At 39.3% G+C, this 25,370-nt stretch overlaps 1 protein-coding gene across 16 annotated transcripts in view; it reads right to left on the reverse strand.

The window, feature by feature from the left end:
- SFMBT1 (Scm like with four mbt domains 1) overlaps positions 1-25,370 on the reverse strand; it is a 127,984-nt gene that overhangs the window by 68,301 nt on the left and 34,313 nt on the right. For 8 of the 16 annotated variants that reach the window (XM_042929655.1, XM_042929649.1, XM_042929665.1 and 5 more), the window contains 2 exons: positions 20,607-20,676; positions 20,139-20,203 (listed from right to left, as the gene is read on the reverse strand). The exons of 4 other annotated variants lie outside the window; for them this stretch is intronic. The gene's annotated coding sequence lies outside the window, so the exon portion shown is untranslated. The remainder of the gene's footprint in view (positions 1-20,138; positions 20,204-20,606; positions 20,677-25,370) is intronic. 4 more of the 16 variants (XM_042929659.1, XM_042929652.1, XM_042929651.1 and 1 more) reach the window with 1 other exon arrangement.

Here is a 25,370-nt window from a genome sequence, read left to right on the forward strand (position 1 = left end):
TGACAAAGCGGAGCCTGCTTGGGATTCTCTCTCTCTCTGCCCTTTTGTCTCTCTCTCTAAATAAATAAAGAAACATTTTTTAAAAGTTGTGTTAGGGGGTGCCTGGGTGGCTCAGTCAATCGAGCATCCAACTTCAGCTCAAGTCATGATCTCACGGTTCACAGGTTCAAGCTGTGCCATCAGGCTCTGGGCTGACAACTCAGAGCCTGGAGCCTCCTTCGGGTTCTGTGTCTCCCTCTCTCTCTCTGCCCCTCCCCTGCTTGTGTTCAGTCTCTGTCTCTCAAAAATGAACAAATGTTTAAAAAAAATTTTTTAAGAAGTTGTGTTAGAGAAATGTTTTTCTTTCCAATAAAAATCCCAAAAGGGTATTTTATTTTAAAATGCTAATTTAAAATGCATCTGAAGGAGAAAATGTACAACCCAGCTACATTTTTGTAAAAGATGTATATGATGAGATAGTTCTATCAAAATATTCAAATAGTATGATATTAGTACAAGAAAAGACAAATACATCAGTAAAATAGGAATTAAAGAATTGGCTATCCATTCTGAGAGGCAAAAAACTGGATCCTTACTTCATGCTGCCACATAAATAAATTCCAGGCAAATTAAAAGAGCAAAACATGAAAAACAAGACTCCAAACAAATTTAAAAAATGGGAATATGGTTATAAACCCTGGGACAGCATAGACATCCTCAAGCATTGAGGCCATAAAATGGAACATTTAAAAATATTTAAAACTTCTGACTGGCAGAAAGACAGCATCAACAACTTTAAAAACCAAGCCCTAAGGGGATCCGGGTAGCTCAGTAGGTTGGGCGTCCAACCTCAGCTCAGGTCATGATCTACAATTCGATTCGTGTGTTCAAGTCTCATATAGGGTTTGCTGCTGCCAGTGCAGAGTCAGCTTCCAATCCCGTCCCCCTCTCTCTTTGACCCTCCCCAACTCACACACACGCTCTCTCTCTCTCTCTCAAAAATAAACATTAAAAAAAAAAAAATAAATACATTATATAAAAACCAAGCCATAGACTAGAAGAAAATATTTCCAGCATATATTAGACATAAAGGATTAACAGTCATAATCACAGAAAACATCTATAAATTAATAAAGAAAAAAAGGCCAAACCTAACGGAGAACAAAAGTCAGGTACGAAGAGGAATTTTAGAGAAGAAATGCAAATGATCAATAAGCATACAAAAACATGTTCAATGTCAAAGGCTAAAATGAGGTTTTTTTCATTCAGAATGACAAAAATAAAAGATTAATAACATCCAATACAGGTGAAATTATGGAGAAATGGATGTTGTCACTACTAGTTGAAGAGCACAAATGGGTATAACACTTTTAGAGAGAAATTTTATTGCATCAAAAAATTTAACTTGCATTCTGTACAAACCAAGCAATTCCATTTCCAATATCTATTTCAGAAAAATATCCAAAGAGAGGGTGCCTGGGTAGCTCAGTCGGTTAAGCAACTGACTCCAGCTTGGGTCACGATCTCGTGGTTCCTGAGTTCAAGCCACGCATCAGACTCTGCGCTGACAGCTGAGAGCCTGGAGCCTGCTTTGGATTCTGTCTCCTTCTCTGTCTCTGCCTCCCCTCCTCCGTCATGCTCTGTCTTTCCCTATCCCTCTCTCTCTCTCTTAAAAATAAATAAGCATTAAAAAAATTTAATACCCAAAGAAGATAAAGAAATAAGCAGCATAACATTTTTTTTAAGTTTATTTATTTTGAGAGAGCGTGAACAGGGAAGGGGCAGAGAGAAAGGAAGAGAAAGAATACCAAGCAGGCTCTGCACTGTCAGTGCAGAGCCCAATGCAGGGCTTGATCTCACAAACCCTGAGATCATGACCTGAGCCGAAATCAACAGTCAGACACTTAACCAACTGAACCACCCAGACTCCCTGAAGCATAACATTTTCAAAGAAAGAGGGGCACCAGGGTGGCTCAGTCACTTAAGCGTCCGACTTCAGCTCAGGTCATGACCTCACGATTCAACTCATGAGTTTGAGCCCTGCGTCAGGCTCTCTGCTGTCAGTGCAGAGCCCACTTCAGATCCTCTGTCCCACTCTCTCTCTCTTTCTCTCTGCCCCTCTCCCACAAATAAACATTAAAAAGTTTTTTTAAAAAGGCATGAAGTACTGATACATGCTATAATTTGGATAACTTTGAAAATATACCAAGTGAAAGAAGTCAAACACAAAAGGCCACATATTATATGCTTCCAGTTATATAAAATGGCCAGAACAGGCAAGTCCATAGGGACAGAAGGTAGAGTAGTGAGGGTGCCAAGAGCTAGAGGGAAAGACTACCACTATGCAGAGTTTCTTCTGGGGGCTACTGAAACACTATGAAATTAGATTGTCACAGCAGCCCTACAACTGAATAAAAACCATTATTCAGCTGTGTTGTACACAGCTAGTACACAACTAGTATGACATCGTATATCAACTATACTTCAATAATAAAAAAAAACCACTCTGGGGGTGCCTGGGTGGCTCAGTCGGTTAAGCAGCCGACTTCGGCTCAGGTCATGATCTTGCGGTCCGTGAGCTCGAGCCCCACATCAGGCTCTGTGCTGACAGCTCAGAGCCTGGAGCCTGTTTCGGATTCTGTGTCTCCCTCTCTCTGACCCTCCCCTGTTCATGCTCTGTCTCTCTCTGTCTCAAAAATAAATAAACGTTAAGAAAAAAAAAAACACTCTGCACTACTGTACACTTTAAATGAGTGAATTTCATGGTATGTGAAGTGTATCTTGATCGAGTCGCAAAAAAATAAAGTCATCTGTATTAAGAACACAACTGTGGGGGCGCCTGGGTGGCTCAGTCGGTTAAGCGTCCGACTTCAGCCCGGGTCACAATCTCGTGGTCCGTGAGTTCGAGCCCCGCGTCGGGCTCTGCGCTGATGGCTCAGAGCCTGGAGCCCGCTTCCAATTCTGTCTCCCTCTCTCTCTGCCCCTCCCCCGTTCATGCTCTGTCTCTCTCTGTCTCAAAAATAAATAAACGTTAAAAAAAAAAAAAATTAAAAAAAAAAAAAAGAACACAACTGTGGGGGCGCCTGGATAGCTCAGTCAGTAGAGCATCTGACTCCTGATCTCAGCTCAGGATCAGGTGAGACCAGGTCATGATCTCCTGTCTGGTGGGTTCGGGCCCCACATCAGGCTCTGCTCTGACAGTATGGAGCCTGCTTGGCATTCTGTCTCTCCCCCTCTCTGCCCGTTCCCCTCTTGCATGCACTTTCTCTCAAAATAAACCTAAAAGAAGAACACACCTGTGCTTTAAAATAACATTATTTCCATTTTCAAATACAGAAGCTGAGGGCAAGGAATCTGGGTACCATCTGGATATCCAACAGAAAGAACAAGGAGAATTTAGCTGTCACTGGTTTGTTTTAGTTAAGGTAATGCTGTGCTTTAACCAATAAATTCCAAATTACAGTTGCTTAATCCAACAGATATTTCTCACTCAGTGAAAGCCCAAGCAGGTGTTCCTGAAGAGTAGGCAACTGTCCTCTATGTGGTAATTCATCGAGCCAAGCGCCTTCTGACCCAGAGCGCTGCATCTTCAACACAGGTTCCCCAAATCATTCAGCATAGGGATCATTCACGTAGGTTTTCTTGATCCAGGGCTTCTACCCACATTCTATTGTTAAAATTCGGTCACATGACCCCATCTAACTACAAGGGAAGCTGGGAAATATAATGCAGTACTTCCCACTATTAAATATGAGTGTTTAGAATTAGTACTACCATTTTTTAGAACTGATATTAACAGATACTACCAGTGATTTTGTTCAAAGAAGCCTCTATGAGTCAGCAGCAGTGATACTAATGAACTGCAATGTTACTGCAATTAGTCAATCAATATTTGCTGAGCACATACTATCTGCCACATACTGTGTTAGGCAAACAAATGGCGGGGGAGGGGGGTGGTGCCCTCACAGATCTCACAATCTAGTGTGGGGAGACAGGTAATAAAGTATATAGTATGCTGAATGAAAATAAATGTTAGGGGCAAAAATGAGGCAAGGAAGGAGGACACAGAGTTACTACTTTCGAAAGAGTACCAAGGCCTTAGTGATGAGGTGACATTAGCCAACACCCAAGGGTACCTGGGGAAGTACATTCCAGACAGAAAGCGCAAAGATCCTGAAGTGGGAGCTTGTGTAGCACTTTCAAGGCCACTGCTGTTGGAGCAGAAGGATCAAGGCAAAGATGCTAGGAGATGAGCTCAGAAAGGTACCAGGGACCAGATTATACACAAACGTGTAGGCTGCTGTGAAGATCTGGGTTTTGAGGAAGACACTGGAGGGCTCTGAGCAGAGGAGGGACATAATCTGACCTCTCTTTCAAAAGGATCACTGTGCAACTGTGTTGAGAATAGACTGTGAAGTGAGCAAGGAGCCCAGGAAGATCAATAAAAAAGATCCTGGAACAATCCCAGCGAGCGTGTTAGTGGCTAGATCCACTAGAGCATCGGTGAAAAGGTTGAGGAGGGTAGAAGGAAAACTGGATGTGTGGTGTGAGAGAAAGAGCAGCATCTGGGCTGACTCCCAAGTTTTCGGCCTAAGCCACAGAAAGGATGAAATTGCCATTTAGGGGAAAGGTTTAGAGGAGGAGTGGTTTGAGAATGAAAAATCAGGGGTTCCGATGGAAAATCGGTCAGTATGATTAATTTCTTCATCATTAAAGCTTCTTTCTTTGAGTTTCCAGGAAAATTTTTTTCAATCAACAAAAGTGTAATTATTAACACTCCTTATATGAACAGTGGTTCCAACTTATGAGCTCTTTTCATATGCCATAATTCATTCAAGCTTAATAAAAACTCTTTAAAATATCTAGAATGGCTTCAATCTTTATTTCGCACCTTGGAAACCTTCTTGTCAGCTTCAGTCCCCACTCTCACACTTCACCTTTCTTTCCGTTAGGTTTACTGATCGATCATCCATGAAGGCATTTCATCACACCAATTCAGTAACTTACGCTGTTTTAGTGTTTAAAATCCTAATTTCAACACCCATAAATTTTCCATTAAAAGCACCTCAATGTCAACTTTTCTAACCCTTCTTTAATACATGTCTTTCAAAAATTTCAAGCATAAATATTTTTTTAAAACTGATTCATACTATAATGATGTTGGAAATCTCATGTCAACCAATTTATAAATCCCTAGTTCCAGCTATAAGTAGGACCACTTCACAGCCCTGTTCCCTCAGCAATTGCTAATAGTGACAATATTTGTACTCTGCACCACATATCAAGATTATGAAATCATAGTTCTGACATGATCTTTCATTATACCAAGATATGACAGTAGCATTTAAAAATCATTTTTTTAACTTTATTTTTTATTTTTTAAAATTTACATCCAAATTAGTTAGTATATAATGAAGCAATGATTCCAGTAGATTCCTTAATGCCCCTTACCCATTTAACCCATACCCCCTCCCACAACCCCTCCAGCAACCCTCAGTTTGTTCTCCATATTTATGAGTCTCTTTTGTTTTGTCCCCCTGTTTTTATATTATTTTTGTTTCCTTTCCCTTATGTTCATCGGCTTTGTCTCTTAAAGTCCTCATATGAGTGAAGTCATATGATTTTTGTCTTTCTCTGACTAATTTCACTTAGCATAATCCCCTCCAGTGCCATCCACGTAGTTGCAAATGGCAAGATTTCATTCTTTTTGATTGCTGAGTAATACTCCATAAAAATCATTTCTTTATCCTTATCCTATAAGCTGGAGAAATGGTAGATGTTCTAGAGTACAAATATTGTCACATTCTTCATGGATGACGACTTTATTTATAGAAGCCAGTTACATGAGCACATGTTGAAATAGTCAATAGGTCTCTGTTCTGATTAAATAAGGAGGTATTTAGTTCACCAACATAAACACTGCCAAAAATGTACCAATTTCAATATTATAAAATGATTACATGAATAGACTATATTCAGTTATGAAAAGGCTTGAAACTGTTGTGTAATTTCATAGTGGCTGTTTCTCAGCCTTCTCACGTCAAATGACAGATCATTCTAACCCTACAAATGGTTGTTAACCATTTATCTAAAAAAAAAAGAAGTCCTATATGAGTACTTACTGTGTATGTGCCTAGTACTTTTTGTGTGTTATATAGTAAATAAAACACTGCTGATAATATATGGTATGCATAAGTGTTAACTATTTTCAAATTCTATCTTATTTAATCCTAACCACTCTACGTAGCCTATACATGGTAACCCCATTTTACAGATGAGGAAACTGAGGCTCAGAGAAAAGAAATAACCTGTCAGTTCTTTTAGTAAGCAAACAGCAGGGCAGGATGTGAACCCCAGTCTGACTCCGGAGCCTGAACCCCTCTAGACTTCCAGGCTTTCCTCAGAGATCAGGCAGTGAGGGCGACTGTGAGGTGTGTCTCCTGTACCATAATGTGATGGCTCCACATAACTTACACTCTAGTTCTTTTGTTTGTTACTTGTTCAACTACAAAGCTCTATATTGTTCTGGTAGAATGGGGAATAGCCAGGAGTCTGGATGGCACCTAAGTGTTACTATTTATGAACTTCTTCTGAAATGTTATTCTAGCAGGTCCTTAAACTAGTTCCTATGAAAGAATAAAAGCCTAATTAAAATAAAATCTCTGAATTACTGAATACTTATGAAAAGGAAAACAGAAGGCCCTTATTCTTTAAATGACATGATAAACTAATCTTGAAGTGTTTCCAGAGAAAAGGATTTAAAAGAATTTATGTAATTTATGACACTTTTTTGCTTCGAGTGTTAAGATTAAAGTTTGTTCATAAATAGGTTAAAATTCCAGTTTACCTCTGTATGCGCCAAGAAACTACATTCTTCATAGCTCTGCACAAAGTTAAGCTCAGTCCACATCTACCTCTCCAATTCTGTAAATCACACTCCGATTAGCCTTGTTAAGTCCTTCCCTCTCTCTTCCCCTAGCCCTGAATCCTGCATCCGTTTAGCATGGCAAAGCCCCGTTCCACGTAATGGACTGCACTCAGTCAGTCCACTCCTTGCTGTCAGAAAACTGCGTTCTGGGCCTTCTGTATGGCTATATGACCTGGTCCTGGCTACAAAAGAAGAGAAAGTATGCTGGGGAGCTTCTGGGAAATATACTCTCACTCTCAATGAGAGAAGCAAGATAGTTTTAAAATATGGATTACGCATTCTACTTCTCTTGGGGCTCTTTCAGTGCTAGATGTGGGTATAACACCAGCATGTAAACTCCATGAGGACATGCATCGTTTCATTCAACTGATATTACTGAATGCCTATCAGATGCCAGGCTCTGTGCTGGGCAGCAGAGTAATGAACAAATGAGACTAATAATGTCCCTGCTCCTAAAACATAGGTAGCACTCAATTAATATCTGTTGAATTAATGAACTGCAAATTAAAATGATCAATTACTGAACCCCAACTTTGGCAGAACCATTTTTAAATTGTAAAACTTGTAAGTGTAACTGAAACTAATATTCAGATAATTGTATATATTGCACCTCTAGACCAAGCAGTTTTTGCTATATGGCCAAGTAAACACATACACACTTCTTTTTCTTGATACCAAAGAATATGTATGCAAAAAGTACTGGCAGGCAATCATACTTATTATAAGCAATTTTCGATGTCTCATCAAAAAATGTATGTGTGCAGGGGCACCTGGGTGGCTCAGTCAGTTAGGCATCGACTCTTGGTTTCAGCTCAGGTCATGAGCTCACAACTGGGGAGGATTCTGACCCCACATCGGGCTCTGCACTGACAGTGTGGAGCCTGCTTGGGATTCTCTCTTCCTCCCTCTCTCTCTCTCTCTGCCCCTCCCCCGCTCCCTCTCTCTGTCTCTCTCAAAATAAATAAACTTAAAATATGTGTGTGTGTGTGTGTGTGTGTGTGTGTGCATGCGTGCGCACGCATGCTAACTGAAAGAGAAAGTGCCCCTTTAGTATTAATTTTGCTATACCTCTAAGGAATATGTTTAAAGAGAAGTAGTCAATGAAAATTTAAATCAAAATTCAAAATCTGATTAAAAACAAAACTATCGTGAAAGGTAAAAAGGGAAAGTCAGAGCTAGGAACAAAATAGTGAATATTTTTTAACTATTCATGAATTTTGATATCCTTATTCCCCTATTCTCCCTCCAATTACCATGACCAAGAAGAACAAGTCATATGACTGTAATTTGGATATCTGGTAAAGGTGGCCTAAAACTCCCAGACAGTTAATCAAATTTACATTAAGCTAGAAGGGAGTCTGGCAGTGGGACAGAATAATACTTAAAAGGGATTGATCATCAAGAGACCAGAGATACTAATATAGTTTAACTGTAGAGCTCAGCTACAGGCCAAATAAACAGAAACCAGAAATAAAGGCCTCCAAATGTTTTTGAAGTTCTTAGCTCAAGGTTAAGGAATTGACCACAAACCAAAAAGATCCAGAAGTTCAAATCAGGCCTAGAAAGTTACTTAATTGTCTTCACCTTCCAAATAGCTACCCATGTGCTCATCTCATTATAGGTAGCCCCCAGCGAGGGGAAGAGGGAGGGTCTGAAAACTCCCTGATAACTACGTTAGAAATCAGAAAGGCAGGTCAATGAGAGGAAACAGCAAGTACACATACACACTCCAGGAAAAAAAAGCCTGTATCAGATGAGGCCAAAACAAACCTCAGTGTGACAGTCCACATTGCTCTCTCCCTCTAAATTCCTAGTGGCCTTAGATGTGTTATTTTATTGCAAATTCTCTGGTACATGAACTGTTGGAAGTAACATAAAAGCCAATTCTATTTCGTTAAAAGCAGACTATTCTCTTGAAGAGAATGAGAATCAACAGAAGCTAAATAATGAGTACAACTAAATTTGTTCTACCCAAAGTTCAGGACAGTAAGTATCTTTAAAAACATCACTCAGCAAAACCAGTGGAGGTGCTCAGAAGGGAATCCAGGTCTCTTTGACTCTGTGCCTTTGTCTTCGCCGGTTGGGCAAATGCTTCTCTGGACAATGGACAACAAGACTCCTAGCTGGGGAGTGGCAAGTAGCGAGAATGGACTAGACAAACCATAAAAAGGAGACTCAGCTTAAGTTCCCCAGGTTATCATTTTGCTAGCTCAGCTTCCCTAACTGTTACATAGGGAATATACATATATTGAGGGGTTCTGAAGACTAAAGCAGAATTTACATAGAATAGAGCACCACACAAATAGCAGGCACCTAATAAATCCTATTCATTAGATTATTAGAAATATGTCTACACCCTTATATTCCCATACAGTTGTGTCTTCTCAGCTCAGGAAGTTAGGGGTCATAAATTTTAGAGGTGACTGAACCAAAAGTACAGGATGTTTAATAAAAAATTTTAAGTGGTTAACTTAGCCTTCTAAAGGGCAGAAAATCAAGATGTAAGAATGATCAACACCGTATCAAAAGTAACCAGACAGTCCTGATAAGGAAGCGTGAGGCCTTAGGAGCCAGACTGGTGGGTATGAGTCCCAGGTGCATGCCTGCTTGCTGTGTGGCCTTGGACAAGTTGTATCACCAATTTATGCCTCAGTGTCATCACCTATAAAATGGAGATGTTAACAATGGCACCTATCTCATAGTTACTCTGATTATTCAATCCATTAGTGCATGTAAAAGTTTATGGCACAGTAAGCCCTCAGCGCAGATTAGCTATTTTTGCTTTAACAAACCTCTTAGTAGAAGAATAAAGATACTATTTCAAGGATGATTCCCAACCTCTCAGTACTTGGAATACTCTCACTTTGCTTACCAAATACCCTTCTAACTCTTTCTTCCTAGCAAAGTTATACAGTAACTTTGTTTTAATTAACATACATTTCTTTATTATTTGATGGAATGGAAGGAAAGGGAGTTTAAAGAACAGTCAAAAGGCTAAAAAAGAATCAGTGTGATAAACAGCCACCATCAAAAACCTCAGAATCAGCAGGAAAGCACATAAACAAAGCCTCCACCCCCAAGGGAGTGAAGAGGCTTCTTCCTTACCCCCAGAGGCCTGGAGAAGAGTGGGTGGCAGGCAAGCTATAGTGACTAATGTCTCCAGATCCCTGGGAGGCTGCCTTTTGTCCGATCATTCACTCAACTTTAACCTCTACTCACTCTTCTCAAAGCCTTCAACCAAGGGTGTGATGTTGAGGCAGGAGGCTTTGGGGGTTCCACTGCTTTGTTTTGTTCTATTAATATTAAGCACACAGGTATTTTTTTGAAAGCTTTATGTCAGACTTTAAAGACTCCTGGACTATAATCACATGTGCTGTACAATTAATTCATTAGGATGTTTTAAGACATTTAAGGCCCTAAAAGCAGATCATTGGTTGTAACTGCCAAGGACCTTTGGATAGGCTACTACCCCTCAAAATCACTGTAAGCACCAAAACAGCACGATCAGTGGGAACGTCTCCCCACTCCTGGGCAAGGCTGCTGCCCGCCTAGGGCATCCCTGGGAAACTGTGTGGCGACTGTCTACTGCAAATTCGGGCCATCAGGTCACGCTCCACAAACCTAAGAAGCATGATCAACATTTAATAACAATGATAGAAGGAACAAGGATAAGGATTTAGAAAAGGCATAAGTTATTTAGAAAACAAAACAACTCTTCAGTAGCTTTTAAAATAAGTGCTTCGAGGAAAGGAGTAAACCTCTGGTTACTACTAGAGATAAACTGGAACACGTTACATATGTAAAATAATACAGTGCAAAAAAAGCTACGTAGACTTAAGGGGGAAAAAAGCCTAAATTATGCGTATTAGGAAACTAATTAAACTCATACATAAAACCAAAACCCCCACCAGGCAGAACAACAGTCTACCTGTTACGCTAGAGATCAGCAGGGTGCTTGTAGCCTGTGGTTTGTTCAGCATTAGAACTTAGTTGCAGCTTGTTACTTGCTTTTGTAGAGTTCAATACCCACATCTATTAATCTATTAAATTTCCTCTGAGAACTAGAAGTGCTTATGTTAAATACACAGAAATTTTTGCTTAAGTCTCTGCCCCTTTTAAACAAGAAATGATGCTTCCCCTTCCCCTTTTCTATTCTTTCTCTAAAAACAGTATTTTTCCTACCATTAAATTATTATTTAAGTAAACTTAAATACAGTACTACAAAGACTAACATTTTTCCAAGATTAGCACTTACCAATTCCACTTTCTAGTGTGTAGTACAAAAATATCTATGTAATTTTCAATTCTTACTAATACTGACTATGCTACACTAAGTTTCATATTGTATAGGAAAAAATAGGTTTTATAAAATATAAAACTTCTTTCAGCCTTAGATAAAACTATAACTGAAACAGAGACAGATGCCTGAAGTCATCAAAGTAAGCTGAAAAGAATTCAAACCTTTGTTATTTGCAAACTAACACAGGATGGGCTTGAGGCAAATGGCTATTGATATCTATTTCAGAGGGGCAAATATTCCAGCACCATATATGAAAACTGTTCTGATTTATATTCCAAAGTGCGGAATGGAGTGGGCGGGTGGGTGGGGGAGGCAGAACAAGGTTATTGTTTTAATTGTTGTATTTAAACTGTTGAGAAAATAAATGAGCTAGTTGCTTAAAACACCCAGGAAAAACATCATCATCACAACTCAAAAGCACACACTCAAAATCATTAATGTGTTTTCTTCAATATTTTCTTACAAGACGTGAGATTACAAATGTGGTACTATTCTCTATTAAAGTATAAAAGAAAACTCAATTCACTTGTCTAAACTCACATTAAATCCGCCCAAAATGATAATCTGAAGATGACTACAAACTCAGCCACATCAGGTTTGCAACTTCACGGCCTCCAGCCAGACGATGAGACAGGACACTCAGTCAATCCTTGCTGACTAGGAAACCCAAAGCTTGAGGAGGCTTAATGCCAAATCTAACTATCAAAAAGTCATAAGCTTACTTCAAATTCCTCTCAAAACAATGTTTTAAGAAAAAAAAATACCAATAAGCCATTCAAACAGCACAGTACTACTCTTACCCGAATCTTAAACAAAATGTCAAATTCAGACTGCCAGTTAGACTTCAAAAAGCCACTTTAATGAAAAAGTCTTGTCAAGACAGTTTTCCCAACTGTAACAAACACTATGGATTTTTGGCATTAAACAGAGACATCTGTAAAGCAAATGATTAAAACTACCAAAACAGACATGACTGCCCCAGGGCTGCCCGGCCAACTTTGCAATTTCAGAGGGATACTGATGGAGAGGGGTGAAGGCTGAAGAGGAAATTTTTTCTACTTTACTCAAATGACGAGTGATTAAGTTCAATACGTAAACATTTTCCTTTTGCTCATTCCTCCCCCGAATAATTAGGTACTTTATGCTCACATCACTCTCTCCTTTTCAGACATTTGCTTCGTGCCATCAGAAACTATACAACACACTGCACGTGGACATGAACTCAACTGCCTGGGAGATGTTTAAAAAACCTTTGTTTCACTAACCACAGAGATTGGTGAATCTAAAAGCTGGAAGAAACTTTAATAGGTAGCACCTAGTCCAATGGTCCTCATAGTTTTGTGGTTACCTATCCACCATTCTCATGCCCCAACATTTCCACAAATAATTCCTCTCCATTAACCTAGGGTGCTTCTCTAGCATGTTCCTTGAGGAGGAACCTATCTACGCATCCTTGAGTGGAAGAAGTTATCTATTCTATGTCAAACACCACTGATGACACAGTAACAAAAAACTCCCATAAGTGCCTTCTGGGACAATCTATACCACTTCTGAGTTGCTTCACCACAAAGTTTTTCCATTCAACTGCCCCAAGTCCCAAAGGCTTCCTTCTACCCATAGGTATTTCCCACTCACAATGAGTCTGTACCTTTGCTCACACAAAAGCCCTTCACACCGTTGAGAGAACTAACAGTTATTCCAAAGACAGGTCCTAAGTTCCCTCACCATCCTGAACTTCCTCTGAAATACATTTCAGTTTATCTGTATTCCAACAGGACACAAAAGAATAAATTAAAGCCTGAAAATGATTATGATTTCATTTTATTTCTTAAAGAATTCTCTTTTTTAATGTTTATTTATTTTTGAGAGAGAGGGAGGGAAGGAGAGAGACAGAGAATCTGAAGCAGGCTCCCCACTGTTAGTGCAGAACCCAACGTAGGACTCAAACTCACAAACGGTGAGATCATGACCTGAACTAAAGTTGGCCGCTTAACCAAATGAGCCACCCAGGCGTCGCTATGATTTCACTTTAAATAACCTACTACTTATGTGACCAGGCAAAATATTTCAAAGCTAAGTTTGCTCAGTTTATCAGACTTTGATCCTGAGATCATGGTAATCAGGCTTAATGGAACAAAGAACGGTTCCTTTCTCAATGTGTTCCTTTAAAGTCAACCAATCACAGAACTAAATAGATTTTTTTTTCCAAAAAAAGATATATAATAGCCAATAGGTACATGAAATGGTGCTCAATATCATGAATCTTCAGGGAAATGAAAATCAAAACCAAAATGAGATATCACCCCATACATGTTAGAACAGCTATTATCAAAAAGACAGAAAGTACTGATGAGAATGTGGAGAAAAGGGAACCCTCATGCACTGTTGGTGGGAATGTAAACTGGTGCTGCCACTATGTAAAACAGGATGGAGGTTCCTCAGAAAATTAAAAATAACACTACCATATGAGCCAGCAATTCCATTTCTAAGTATCTGAAAGAAACAAAATCACTACCTGAAAAGATATCTGCACCACCAAGTTCACTGCGGCATTATTTAGAATAGCCAAGACATGGAAGCAACCTATGCGACCAACAATAGATTAATGAATAAAGAAAAGATACTGTACTTACACAACAGAACACTCTTCAGCCACAAAAAAAGAAGGAAATCCTGCCATTTGCAACAACATGGATGGACCTCGAGAGCACTATGCTAAATGAAGTAAGTCTGAGAAAGACAAATGCTGTATGATCTCACTTATATGTGGAATCTAAAAAACCAAATGGGGCGCCTAAGTGGCTCAGCTGGTTAAGTGTGCAACTTTGGCTCAGGTCATGATCTCACGGTTCGTGGGTTCGAATCCCACGTCGGGCTCTGTGCTGACAGCTCAGAGCCTAGAGCCTGCTTCAGATTCTGTGTCTCCCTCTCTCTGTGTCCCTCCCCTGCTTACACACTCTCTCTCTCAAAAATAAACATTAAAAAAGTGTTTTGAAAGATGTAAAATTAAAATAAAATAAAATCTAAATAAAAAAACCAAACTCATAGATTCAGAGGATAGATTGGTGGTTGCCAGAGATGAGGGAGGCAGGGTGTGAATGGGTAAACATGCTCAAAAGGTACAAACGCCCAGTTAATGGGCAAATAAGTCCTGGGGATGTAACATACAGCATGGTGGCTATAGTTAACAATATCGCATCATATATTTGAAGGCTGTTAAGAAAGTAGACCTTAAAAGTTACTGTCGTAAGAAAAAAAATGTGAGGTGACTGATGTTAACTAAACTTATTGTAGTCCTAATTTTGCAATATATACATATATCAAATCACTATATTGTACTCCTTGGACTAATACAATGTTATATGACAACTGTATCTCAATAAAACTGGATGGGGTGCCTGGGTGGCTCAGTCGGTTGAGCATCCGACTTTGGCTCAGGTCATGATCTCATGGCTCGTGATTTTGAGCCCCATGTCGGGCTCTGTGCTGACAGCTTGGAGCCTGGAGTCTGCTTCGGATTCTGTGTCCCTCTCTCACTGTGACCCTTCCTCGTTCATGCTCTGTCTCTCTCTCAAGAATAAATAAAACATTAAAAAAATTTTTTTTAATTGGAGAAAAAAGGAATGCTGATGTTGATACCCATGGTTACTCTTAAAGTCAGGGACTTGGTTATTTTCTCTCTCTAGCCCAGTTCCAAATAGATACTCAATATATGTGTGCAAGAAAGAAAAAAAAGGAATAAGAACGAACTCTCAAGCTAAAAAGTAGGTGTGAGAAAGTAAAATTTATAATGCAGGTCAAGATAATGCAGAATAATAAACAGGTACAAGCAAATAGGCTGGTGGCCTCTGTAGAGACTTAGAAGAAATACTGAGGAAATTAAGTTTCAAGAATGAAATCTAGCCACTGGTATTCAGGAGTTCAAGGCACCAACTTAATCATTATATAACTAGGGGAAATGGCAAGGATCTGGTTATTGGAAACCGTACTCAACAGTAAGGCTGCAGTAGTGAGTTATTGCCATACTTAAGCAATTCATTTATGTATCTCCTTTGGGGTGAAGATTAGTCCCAGAGTCTGGGTAGAAGCTAGCTCTCTTGGCAGGATCTCAGTTGGCATCCTGAGGTTGTAACTGTAGAAGCGGAGAGCTAAATGGAAATGACAAAGGCCACAGAAGGAAAAAAAGCCAATTCTCAAGATCTAAGGTGGTTACAGCTCAGTTTGTGATTTTTAAATTTTCAGATTCCCAAGTCTGAACACTGCCTTTCAAAAAAAAAAAAAAAAAAGAAAAAATGCCAATCATTTTGCAAAACCAGGGTACCTTTCAGGAGAAACTAAGAGAAATCATAGGTATATCTGAATACCCTACAACGTGAAGGGGAAAAGAACTAAACACACATTCCAGAATTCACTTCTCCCCCTTAAAAATGACCACAGCACCTTTGGACCCTTCTAGAGGGGCCCACCTGCACCTGAGGCCCACTCCTGCCTCAGTCTCTATGGTGCCATGCCTAGCCGCTGTAAGCACTCAGTCTGTGGTCTACTCAGTGAAATTAATGGGGATAGTTCTGCCATCTATTAGGTGGGATTCCAGTCTCAACTCTCAATACTTCTTATAGTCATCCTTTAACTTAAAAAGTGCCAAGAAACTAAAATAATTATTGAAAAGCATCTCAACTCTGAAAATTAAGCCCCACCCAACATGGGACTCGAAGTCATGACCCCAAGATCAAGAGTTACATGTTTTTCCAACTGAGTTAGCTAGCCGGGCACCCCATTTTGGCAGTATTTTTTATTTGTGGCAAATCTGTTACATCTGATACATTACATAACATATTAAAGTCCACTTTAATACAAATTACTTTGAAACCTGGACTATTGTATATGTGACACAGACTAGCTGTTCTGCTGCACTGCTTTAATACCTGCTACATTCACAGCAGCTCCTTACCAAACACGTGATAACTTTAGGTGCTGGCACTAAACTTCTACACCTTCAAGGGCTAATTAGTACACAAACCTTCTCCACTCTTGCCCCCCTCCATTCACTGAGCTCTGCCCCTTTTATCCAAAGTACAGTGTATCTACTTACAGCATGCTACAAAGTTATTGTGACATTAGATTAGTGTTTAAAACAGATACACTGACAGCCAAAAGAAGAAAAACATCATCCCATTTGGGAAGAATTGTGAAAATGGAGTTAATGGCTAAGATACAAAAAGTGAAAAAAGTAATAATAGTAAAAGTACATTTACATGTATGAATTTACATCAATTTTGTAACTTTTCTTATTTATAGTTAAGATCAAGGAAAGAACAGAAAACCATTTCATAACAATAAAGCAGCATAAGAGACAGCAACATCATAAATCAAACCTGTAAAAAAAAAAAAGAAGCAAGCAATTACTATATGCTCATTACAAAATACTATGCTGGAAAAAAAATTGGTTGAGATTGTAATTTGCTCTTATAAAGCAATAATTCACCATACACACAGTCTTTGCCTACAAATGAAGAAGCCAAGAAGGATACTCTTATACAGAGTTTCCAACAGAAGGGTCTGTTCATAAGACATTTATGCAGAGAGAAGAGAAAAACCTTCAACTTGCTTATCAGTTGCAACTGTTTGTCTACCAATTCAACTGGGTAATGGTGCATTAGAAAAAATACCTACCACAAACGACTTGCTAAGAGTCACTGCATTTTGTAATTAAAGAGATCATACACAACTATACCACTGGGTAACAGAATAGAAGAGAAGGAGATGTTTCTTTTAACAAAAGTAATCCAACTAATAAATGATGAGGGAATAACAGAGCCTCTAATAAAATCAATTAATGGATCTAAGTGTTGACCATCAGTAACAGCTCACATCAATCACAAAACAAAAGACAACCCGAAACATTATGTATCCCCTGATGGAAGAATACAACACCAACTATGAAAAAGTCTTGGGGGGGGGTGGTGGGAAATCAAACCAGAATTGGATGGATGGCGCTTCTAGATCCAAGAGAGAGGTCAGAGGAACAGGACAAACATCACCATTTACTTCAACTTTTACTATTTACCTCAACTTTTACTTCACACCATACATAAAAACTCAAAATGAATCATAAACCTAAATGTAAGAGCTAAAATTACAAAAGAAAAAAAAAGAGAGAGCTAAAATTATAAAACACCTAAAAAAAAATAGGAGAAAATCTTTTGACCTGGATTGGTGAACATTTTTTGTTTTTTATTTTTAAAGAGAATTTTATTTTAAGTAGGCTCCACACCCAATGTGGGGCTTGAACTCACGACCCCAAGATCCAGAGGAGTATGCTCTACTGACTGAGTCAGCCAGGTGCCCCCAAAGATTTTTTTTTAGATATGACCCCCAAAAGGCAGAAATAATAAAGAAAATATAACAAACTGGGATTGCATCAAAGTTTAAAACATTTTGCTATTCAAAGATTTCATTAAGAAAAAGAAAAGAGGGGCGCCTGGGTGGCTCAGTCGGTTAAGCGGCCGACTTCGGCTCAGGTCATGATCTCGCGGTCCGTGAGTTCAGGCCCCGCGTCGGGCTCTGTGCTGACAGCTCAGAGCCTGGAGCCTGTTTCAGATTCTGTGTCTCCCTCTCTCTGACCGTCCCCTGTTCATGCTCTGTCTCTCCCTGTCTCAAAAATAAATAAAACGTTAAAAAAAAAATTTTTTTTTAAAAAGGAAAAGAAAAGATATGGGGCACCTGAGTGGTTCAGTTGATTTGGCACCTGCCTCTTGATGTCAGCTCAAGTCATGATCTCACTCACGGTTCATTGCGTTTGAGCCCCGCGTCAGGCTCCTTACTGGCAGTGTGGAGCCTGCTTGGGATTTTCTCACCTCACTCTCCCCCTCTCTGCCCCTCCCCCACTCACTCTCTCTCAAAATGAATAAAGTTAAAAAATAATAATAATAGAATAAAATATTAACCATTAAAAAAGTCACAAACTGGGTGGAAAATTTGCAAAACATTTATCTGCCAATAAATGATTTGTATATAAAAGCTCTCTTACAACTCAATAAACAATCCAATTTTTTTAAACAGGCAAAAAATGTGAATAGAGACTTTAACAAAGAAGATGTATGAATGGCAAAGAAACATAGGAAAAGACACTTCATTAGTCATTAAGGAAAATTAAAACCTCAACGAAATATTATTACATACCAACGATAATGGCTAAAATGAACGACTAGCAATACCAAGAGTTAACAAGGATGTAAAGAGACTGCAGCTCTCACACAATGCTGGTGCCTTGAGCTCACAGTTCGTGAGTTCAAGCCCCACATCGGGCTCCACACTGACAGTGCGTGGAGCCTGCTTCTGATTCTCTTTCTCCCTCTCTCTCTGCTCCTTCCCTGCTGGCACTTGCTCTCTCAAAATAAATAAAACTTAAAAAACAAAACAAAACCATAACCATAAAAAACATTTACACAAGTGCTCACTGCTATGAACTGGAAACAGCCCAAATGGCCACCTATTAGTGAAGACACACACAACAGAATAATCCTCAGCAATAAAATGAATTACTGATACTTGCAGTAACAGGGATAAATTTCAAAAACATCATACTAAATGAAATATGCCAGACATAAAAGACTACATACTGTATGATTCTATTTATATGAAATCTGTACAAAAAGCAAAACTGTAGAGAAAAATGCCATCAGTGGTTGCCTGAGGCCAGGGCATAAGCAGGGGTTATTGGTAATGGTCACAAGATCATTTGGGGAGGTGATGGAACTATTCTAAAACTAAATTGTGGTGATAGTTGTGTGACTGTATCAATTTATTACACTCAATTTAATTAATAATATCAACATGGGGAAAGGGGTTCTATAACACCTAAACAAGTACGTATATATATATATGTACGTGTATGTGTATGTATGTATGTATGTACGTATGTATTTATCAACGTTCCAGAAACCTCAATTTTTCCAAATCCTCTGGTCATCCTGAGCAGAGAATCTCTCACTTTCAAACATTTTGAATCCAATAGAAAGTGGCTGGCAGCTCACATTCCCTATGCTCTCACCAATGAGTCGCTCTTCATTTCTAACACAGAAACCACACTACTGTTCTAGCTAAGGAAGGAAATGAGTGGAGAAAAGAAGATCACCACCTGTTTTAAGCTTTGTTTTCTGTGTCACTGTCCAGTTTATTCTTTGAAAGTTTCAAATATTAATTGCACTGTATACTGTGTTATTTCTGAATTATAACAAAGGCAAGAAAATTATTATTTCAAATTAACTCCACATTCAGTAGTTAGGAAGTATTCTCTCCTGTTTAATTGCATACAGTAAGTGCTCATTTAAGTGAAATGCCCTGCACAGAATAAGTGGGGCAAAAACCGATGCCTGTCCTGAGGGCCCTAAACCCCACAGTCCAAGACCGCTGCCTGCGACCCAAAGCCCTATAGCCATGGGGCTGATGAGCCCACAACTCTGGACCTAGTCAGCACCAGCTTGCTAAGCCTGGAGCAAAAATTCTCAAAACAGCCTCCTCTTTTCCCCAAGATGCAGGTTATTAAGCACAAAAACAATAAGAAAATAAAATAAGTCAAGTTTAATTTAATCAGAATTATTATTTATACATAGATTTCCAGTAGCTGGTTGTTTGTGTGTTTTGAGTCTTTGCCCAAAATATTTTACAAAAATATATTACATTTTCATTCCAAAAACAGAGCTATTCTTTTTATATCTTAGTTTCAAAAGAGAAAAACCTCTATAGGTTCTGCATAACAGCCAATACCACAAATCAAATTGCAATCTTCATACAGAAAAGAACTTAAAATAGTGACAATACCAACTGGATATTAATACTATTAAAAAGATTAACTGATTTTTACATGTGATAAAGGATGTTATAGTTTTAAAAAGTCATAAGTTTAGAGATAAATACTGAATTACTTACGAAGTAATGTAATACTCAAGATTTGCCGCAAAATGATGCAGTGAAGGAGGCAAAACTGTGTGTACCTGTCAGAGAGGAAAGTATAGATAAAATGAGCCAGCCACATGTTGCTAACTGTGGAAACCCAGTAATGGGATTTTCTGATTCTGTGTATTGAATACTGCCATAATAAAAAGTAAACCATGAAGTAAAATTACACTGATAAATCAGCCTTCTCAGAAGTTACAACAAAGAAGCAGCAGCATGACCATTAATTGTTTTAAACACAGAAATAAAAAGGATGCATAGTAAGTGACATTGTGATATTCACGGTGCTATTACTCTACTGGAGAGACTGCTGCATTTTGAGGAGTGAGACGGGTGGTTCCCAAGACTAACATCCAAAACACAGTTTGTATTTTAGAGGTCTTTCTGGAAAATCAATGCTATTTAACAAGTATGTATTGACTAAAAGATCATCGCTGTTACCTGGCTATTTCCAATTTCTGACCATTCTTTTATTCAAACATGTATTCTTTCAACGATGAATTTGTTGAAGCTAGAAAAGTAAGAGGAAAAAAACTGGTCTATCATTGGAAACTCATCTTCTGAAGTTATAAACATGGGATTTTAACTAAAAAAGAAGCAACTGCTAGGTCACATTTAGTTAATGGAACAGAAATTTATGGTTCCTCCTGTTTTATGTTCTCACAGCATGGACATTTTCCTTCATAGTACTCAGGGGCATTTCTTTCTACTTCTTTTTAATGAATTGCTTTTAATGACTTAGGTAGTTTTATCCTGATTTTCACTTTCTTTAACTCTTTATGTTTATTTTTGAGAGAGAGAGAGAGAGAGAGAGAGAGAGCGAGTGCATGCGTGCATAGGGGAAGGGCAGAGAGAGAGGGAGACAGAGGATCTGAATCGGGTTCTGTGAGATCATGAACTGAGCCTGAGTTGGAGGTTTAAATGACGGAGCCACCAAGGCGCCCCCTGATTTTCATTTTTACTTATGGTAGGTAATCAAGTGGCAAATTCCTGAGATTTTGAGACAAACTTCTTTATCTCTCACGTACATGGATCTTAAGCCACTCAAGCCTTGAGTAGCATAATCATTCACTTGTACCACCTTGAACCTCCAACTTGACCTCAGCCACTACATGCATCTGCTAAGCTGAAGTGATCCATCCCTGATACCAAAATGGGTCAAAGGGAGGGACAAAAGGGGTCGCAACTATCTCAGTTTCTTGACAAGGTACTCACAGTGCAAAAGTATTCATCTTTTGCTGAGGCAAAAGGACAGTTAAGTCAGATGTGCTGTGACTTAACAAAATGCAGTATTAGTACAGAGTAATACCTTTTTTCAGTGCAAATTCAGATTTTTGTGTGTGTTTCTGTTTTTAAATTCTTCGGAGTGGGGTTAAAAGTAGTCAGATCACTTTCCTTATCAAATAGAAAAAAACATACTGAATATGGTCCCTATACTTTGAGGGCTTGGACGTCAGTTGAGAAAAACCTAAAAGCACAAAAGAGGGCAAATGAGGACTACTAAATGCTCAGGAGAGACTGTACGTACGACGGGAGTAAAGTACAGGGAGGCTGTGGTTTAAAAGCCAGGTCCAGGATGAGAATGTAATTTTGAAAAACAGGGAAGATGAACACCGTTCCGGGCAAAGGGTAAGAGCAAAGGCACAGAGATGGGAAGTGCAATGTGTGTCTCAGACACAGCAACTTGACCAGTTTGGTTTGGGTTGAGGACTTCAAGACAAGAAAGAGGGTAAGACTGGAAAGTTAGGTTGGACTCCAATCTGAAGGAAATACGGGCACACTCAAGGTTTGTGAACAGGGCTAAGTGACCTGAAAGTAAGTGGTAGCATGCACCCAGAGAGACAGGCAGTGATGCTCAGGACAGAGAGGAAGAGCCTGGAAGCTGGTTCAGGGGGTGCTTCCTTAGTAATTCTAAAAAGACCAGAAATATGAGAAAAGGAAGTGACAAGAAAAAAATACCTCATTTTTTTTTATGTTTATTTATTTTCGAGAGAAAGAGAGAGACAGAGTATGAGCAAGGGTGGGGCAGAGAGAGGGAGACACAGAATCTGAAGAAGGCTCCAGGTTCTGAGCTGTCAGCACACAGCCCAATGCAGGGCTCGAACTAACTGACAGCAAGACCATGACCTGAGCTGAAGTCGGATGCTTACCCAACTGAGACACCAGAAATACTTCATTTTCGTAACACATCTACAATTCACAAAGGACTTTTGCTTAAATGATCTCATTTTACCCTCAGAACAATTTGTAGTGGAACATGTGTCATTTCACATATAAGAATCATTGCTCGGGGCATTTCCTTTGGTGACTGTCACTCCATGTTTCTGTGACTACTTATCTCTTAGCCACTAGACTGTAAGCTCGATGAGGGTACTGCAGGGACCATGTAGATTTCTGTTTGCCCCGGTATGCCTGTAGCCTTGCAAAGGGCTCCACTCGGTGCCTGCCTCCAGTAGATCTTCATTACATATGTGATAGATGAGGCAGCAAGTGAAGAGCATATTTCTTTTTCTACTCTTGTTCCAACGGCATGAAAATGCTTTTTCAACCAAAAATGTTTTTTATTTTGTTCTGCTTTTTTTTTTTAATGTTTTATTTATTTTTGAGAGAGAGGGAGAGAGGGAGCATGAGAGGCGGAGGGGCAGAGAGAGAAGGAGACACAGAATCCAAAGCAGGCTCCAGGCTCTGAGCTGACAGCACAGAGACTGACGTGGGGCTCAAACTCACAAACCGTGAGTTCATGACCGGAGCCAAAGTCGATGCTTAACTGACTGAGCCACCCAGGTGCCCCTGTTCTGCTTTGTTTTAAATGACTGTTCTGACAATAAAAAGGCTTTGACAATTACAATACTTTTTCCCTTAAGTACCTCTTACAATACCTCTTTTTCCCTTCAGAAGGGAAAAGAAAAAACTGCACAAAAGTAAAGCAGGTTCTCCCACCTTCACAGAAGTTACCAGAAAGTCACTCTGAGTGATATATTACTAAGAATACAAAAAAGGTTAACATTTGGTATTTTTTCAAAAATTTTCTATTTTCTTGCAGAATGGACTGGATACTAAGAAAAATAACTATGTACATGAGCACTGACAGAGCTGAGGTGAGAAACCCTGGCCTAGAACATTTGTGGCAGAAAGCAAGAAAATGCTCCAGAGAATAATGGAAAGTGTGCTTGAGAGGGCTCCCACCGGCCAAATCTGGGATGATTTACACATCAATATAAGCAATGAGGATAGCAAGATTATACTTCACTGAAAAGAACAGAAAAAATGAGTCCATATTGATATAAATTTATGATAAATTAATTGAAAGACTGATGAGGAATGGGATAGTTTCAAAATACCCACAAAATACTAATTATAAAAATACTAATTGCCAATAAGATATGAGACACAGCATCATTTCTGTGATATTCCTGCCAAAAATTCATAACCTGAGTTTATTTTTTTTTAATGTTTATTTATTTTTGAGAGAGACTGCAAGCAGGGGAGGGGCAGAGAGAGAGAGGAAGACAGAGAATCCCAAGCAGGCTCCGTGCTGCCAGCATGGACATGGGGCTTGAACCCACAAACCATGAGATCATGACCTGAGCTGAAATCAAGAGTTGGATGCTTAACCAACTGAGCCACCCAGGTGCTTCTCTGTTTTTTTTTTGTTGTTGTTGTTTATTTACCTTGAGAGAGACAGAGACAGTGTGAGCGGGGGAAGGGCAGAGACAGAGGGAGAGAGAGAGAAAATCCCAAGCAGGCTCTGCACTGCCTGACACAGGGCTTGAATTCACGGAAACCATGACCAACCATGAAATCATGACCTATGCCTAAACCAACAAGAGACGGATGCTTAACTGACTGAGCCAACCAGGCACCCCATATATGTATATATGAAGATTATATTTATTACTTTCAGTTTGGAGAGATACTAATTATTTTTAAAATACTTAACAATTTTTGAAACAGTAAAAAGCAGAGAAAAGTTTATGTACAGTACAGAAATCTTCCCTACCTCTCCAACCTTCAGCAGTAGGTTGTAGGTTTGGCATATGTAGATAAATATATGTGGTTAAAAAAAAAAATACACACACATATTCTCTCCAACAGAGGAAAGAATTCTTCCTACAAAGGATTCTCTTTGTATGAAGAGTACTCAGTGAGTCTCACATCTGGTTACTAGGGAAGTAATGTGAAATAGTGTTGCATAATAAAAAACAGGCTTTACACATAGTAATTCCGACTTCAAACTCCAGTTCATCACATACAAATTCATGACCTTGGAAGATTTTTCACTGTCTGGGTCTCAATGTTCCAGGCTATAAAGTGGGAATGCCACCTTTTCGTAGAGTGGCTCTGAGGAGGAAATGAGATGGCATGTTTGAGAGTGCCTTCCCGGTTAATAGCACTCAAAACTAGTTAGTTCTCTCCTGCTCCAAGCAACTGATTCACAGCTGTGTCTAACTGGTAAGTTGGCATCTTGGTAAACCTGAGAAGTACGCTTACTAACACCAAACAACTTTTCAGGCTAAAGGGATACAAAAGATCCCTTTGTTACAATACTCTTGCTTTAAAGATAGGAAATAAGACCCTGGACTCCTGCCATGCAGAGACGAACCACCTCCCACCACAGAGAAACCAGCACTGGCTTGGAGCTCTGATCACTTGCACATGCTCTCATTTCATCTTCACAAAACTCAGACACAAGCATTATCATAATTGAACAGGCGAGGAAACCAAGGCTCAAGCAAGACTGAGAAACTTATTTAGAATCCTGACTCCAAAATTCACGAATTTCCCACTATATGCCATCTCTGTTGTTTCCAAACATGACTAAGAAAGACACAACATGCGGGGATGCCTGGGTGGCTCAGTTGGTTAAGCATCCAACTTCAGCTCAGGTCATGATCTCCCGGTTTGTGAGTTCGAGCCCCACGTCGGGTTCTGTGCTGACAGCTCAGAGCCTGGAGCCTGCTTCTGATTCTGTGTCTCCCTCTCTCTCTCTGCCCCTTCCCCACTAATGCTCTAACTCTGTCTCAGAAATAAATAAACGTAAAAAAAAAAATTAAAAAAAAAAAAAAAGAAAAAGAAAGACACCACATGTATAGGTTTAAAAGCTTTTCTGGGGGCACCTGGGCGGCTCAGTTGGTTAAGTGTCTGACTCTCGATTTAAGCTCAGATCATGATCTCATGGTTGTGAGGTTGAGCCCTGCATCTTGC

This window comes from Panthera leo, chromosome A2 (assembly GCF_018350215.1).
Source record: "Panthera leo isolate Ple1 chromosome A2, P.leo_Ple1_pat1.1, whole genome shotgun sequence".
In the NCBI taxonomy this organism is placed as follows: Eukaryota; Metazoa; Chordata; class Mammalia; order Carnivora; family Felidae; genus Panthera; species Panthera leo.